Genomic DNA, 4483 nt, shown 5'->3' with positions numbered 1-4483 from the left:
ACGGTCTTTAAGTACTCGTAATACTTCACTTAGTCCTTGCCTGACTTGAAGATTAGGAGGTTTCCAGCCCGGCAGACAGAACTTTGTCATCCTGAGGTAGCGAAGTGAAGGTGTTTAGGGAAACTGGTAAGAGAACAGACAGAAACAGGGATAACTTAAGCGTGTCCTCCTAACGACACCCTCCAACTGCTCACATCCAAAACCAAAAAATTAAAAAGTTTTAGAAGAAAACACAACGAGGCTTTTATCACAGTTTACATTTTTTATTTGTCAAATCAAAGGAAATTGGTGAACATCAACATCATATGGGAACTTTCTGTACAGAAAACGTGGCAGTGTGAGTACAGAAAGACAAGTGGGTTTATGTTTAAACAAAAGATAAAGCAAGATACATCTTTATTGTCCAGAACCTGGCATATTGGTTTGGTGTTTCACCATGTACACACATACACACACACACATACACACACACACTCACACATACTCACATATACGCACACACACGCACACACGCGCACACACACACACACACACACACACATCTTTAATGTCCACAACCTGGAACATTGGTTTGGTGTTTCAGCATGTACACACATACACACACACACACAAATACACACACATATACACACACATACACACACACATGCACACACACAAACACACACACACACACGCATGGGCACACGCACTTACACACACACACACACACACACACACACAAATGCATACACATACAAACATGCACACACATACGCACACACAATCACACGCACACACACACACACAAACACACACAAACATGCACACACGCAGGTTTACAGTCAAATGCATAATGTACATTTTTAATGAACAGTAATAAAATGAATAACAATGTTAAGCTAGACACATACTCAGTATTCTGATTGGAACACAATGGTACTCTGAAGCATGCTCTAAGGTCATGAATACTTATAACAAAATGGTTAAGATGGAAGAAGTTTGATGGATGATGATAAAAATGACCTTTTGTATTTTTCTTATTTACAGAACAGAAGCGTACTGGGGCTCTCGTGGCCTAGAGGTTAATGTGTTTTCCTTTCATCCAAAGGTCCCGGTTTCGAATCCGGGTAGAGACAGAAACAAAATTCTTCTCCTTTCACCTCCTTTCCTGCTCTCTAACAATGTTCTGTCGTCTGCTTTGGTCTCCACTTTCTGCCCCCACCCCTTCACCTCCGTTGCCCCCCTACTTTGGGCTCCTGACTCTTTCTGCAGCCTTTCTACTGCTACTCCTTGGCTCCTTCTTACTGCTGTCTTTCAGCTACACCCCAGATCTTATGATAGGAAAGATCTATACCCAGCCTTCTCAGACAAGGGCGAAAAATCTCGGAGGTCCCGTGTGCAAGTTGCGCTGGTTAAAGATCCCTTGGTGGTCTAAATCGATGAGTAAGCATCGGCCACCATCCAGGCAAAATTCAAAATGTCCTACTAACTGAAAAAGTTTAATGTGTCTCGCGCGCTCATATGACCTTATGCAGTTGCTTTCTGAGCCAGGTATGACAGACGCTATTTAAAAACATGACATTCTTATAACATCACAAATGTGTGTTTATCATTACGCTATCTTAGACGATAACAATAATCAGAAGACAAAGAAGTCTTTTCAAGGATTTCATTCTCAAGTACTTTTCTTAAATTCCTTAAGTGTGCAATAATCTGATCTTTGTATTCTTTTTAGAAGAGAGATGTATTATTTATATATCAGAACTCAAAATAAAACAGAGATATAATAAGATAATATTATTTATATTTATCAAGGTTTTAAAATATATTTTACAACTTGAAAATCTGGGAAAACAGAACCTTACATAAGGCCTATATTCTTCTATTAAAACACTAAAGGATCAAATAATAATAATAATAATAATAATAATAATAATAATAATAATAATAGTAGTAGTAGTAGTAGTAGTAGTAGTAGTAGTAGTAGTAGTAGTAGTAGTAGTAGTAGTAGTAGTAGTAGTAGTAGTAGTAGTAGTAGTAGTAGTAGTAGTAGTAGTAGTAGTAGTAGTAGTAGTAGTAGTAGTAGTAGTAGTAGTAATAATAATAATTATAATAATAATAATAATAATAATAATGATAATGATAAAAAATAATAAATGACATTTATATAGCGCTCAACCCCGATTTAAGTACACAGGCTGTGAGCGCTTTACAATACAATACAGTGTACAGCAGTAACATAAAACGTTGTGTTCTGACCAAAAGAAAATCACTCCAAATATTCACCTTTTTACTTTAAAAACAGAAATGACTTCAGCTGACATTTGAAAGAATAAACAAATGTGATCTCTCTTAAAGTACTTGGCAAAACATTCCAGATCTTGGGGCCTTGATATTCAAATGCCCTTTCACCCTTTGTTTTAAGTTTCATAGATGGTAAAAGAAATTTCTTTTTGTCAGCGGGTGACCTTAAACTGCAAGTTGGAATATACAGTCTCAAAAGATTTGATAAATATGATGGCCATTATCATTCAAGCATTTGTGACAAAGGGTGGCCAACTTGTACACAATTCTTTTCTCAACAGGAAGCCAATGCAATGTCCGTAAAAAAGGTGTAGCAAAGTCTCGCTTTCTTTTCCGTAAAACTAAACGTGCAGCGTTGTTTTGGAAAGTTTGAAATCTTTTTACCTTCTCCAGTCAAATTCCTGATAACAAAGAGTTACAATAATCGAGTATTGATAAAACTAAGCTCCTCTTCTATAATCTTGTGAAGTTATACCAATTCCACACAATTTACTTCTGAACTGTGAGTTGAAACAAGTTGCTTCGAAAATGATATACATGTAGATTATGCTGTAAAAAATATTTACTCAATCAATGTGATCTCAAGGTTTACACCAATATGAGGAACTTCCCAAAACCTTCATCAACGTAAGACAAGAGTATTGCTTGCGTGTCTAGCGTCTAAATTTCATTTTCTGACAACATAATTGATTTGTTCTGTCTAGCAAGAACAATTGTGTGAAATAATGTCATTGGTTTCCTCGTAGACTACTAGATAAAATGTTCTTGTCTTATATAGAGCAAAACTTGACAGACGCTATTCTCTTAAAAACGTTATATTCATACACCATCCAAGTGTGAGTTTATAATACGCTCCTATTTAAGATCATAACAATAACCAGAAATCAACAAGTCTTTTCAAGCATTTCGCTCTCAAGTACTTGTCCTAGAATTCTTGAAATATGCTACAGTCTGAGCTTTATATTCTATTTAGTGAGTGAGATTGTTACAGCTTAATTCAAAACAGAGATATAGAAAGATGTTTCCATTTTTAACGTTTCTAAAACTGTGGTACAGACATGAAAAAATCTAGTAAAACAGCAACATGCATAAAACCAATATTATTATATTAGAAAAACAAACTATCCAAATCGTAGCCTTGCATTATCTTATACAGTTAGCAGTTATTCCGCACAGTTATTGTCTGACATACGAGTTCAAACAAATTTGAACGATCTACATGTAAAAAAGTGAACTCACTCAGTCTGACTACAATATTTACACCAACAGAAGGGACTTTTTCAAAACCTTCATCAACATATTATACGACGCGAATGTCTAAAGTGTACACTGCTCTTGTGTCTGTTTATTTTTTTCTTCAGCTGGGTGTTAAAGCTTACACTTCTTAAAAAAGAGATTACAAATGTGAAGTTTGAAGTTTATCATACGTGCTTATTTAAGACTATAACAATAATCAGAGGTCAAAGAAAACTTTTCAAGCGTTTCCCTCTCAAGAATTTTTGCTTGAACTCCTGAAATATGCAACAGGCTGAGCTTTATACTCTTAATACAAGGTCAGACGCATGTATCGAAGTTCAGGTTAAAAACAGAGACATAATAAGATATTTCTATTCATCACTCGTCTAAAATCTGCGTTACAGATGTGAAATCTAACAAAACAGCTCATTGCATAAACCAATATTCTTATATTCCAACACAAAGGATCCAACTCATAGACGTGTACAATCGTGTATAATTATTCCACACAGTTGAAACAAGCTGCCTCTAAAACGATTTATATGGGAAAAATATTTACTCAGTCAGTCTGATCTCAATGTTTACACCACAAAGTGAAACTTTCCAAAAGCCTCACCAACATAAGATTGCAGTGTCTAAAGTCTACATTGCTATTGTGTCTGTTTATTTTCCCTTAGGACCTAGGCAGCAAAGACTCTATTGTCTTTTTAAATACCGATAATATATTCTTGTGAGATCACAAGTTTGAGTTTATCATACGTGAGTATTTCAAACCAAAGCAATATCAGAAGTCAAAGAAGTCTTTTCAAGTATTTCGCTCTCAAGTACTTGTTCTGGAACTCCTGAAATATGCTACAGTCTGAGCTTTATACTCTTTCTCGGGACTGAGATACATTTGTCAGAGGTCAGTTTAAAACATGCTCTTAAGAAGTTATTTGTATTCATCAAACTTCTTAAAACT

This window comes from Aplysia californica, unplaced genomic scaffold (assembly GCF_000002075.1).
Source record: "Aplysia californica isolate F4 #8 unplaced genomic scaffold, AplCal3.0 scaffold00005, whole genome shotgun sequence".
Taxonomy (NCBI): domain Eukaryota; kingdom Metazoa; phylum Mollusca; class Gastropoda; order Aplysiida; family Aplysiidae; genus Aplysia; species Aplysia californica.
Note: the sequence above shows the minus strand (reverse complement) of the source record.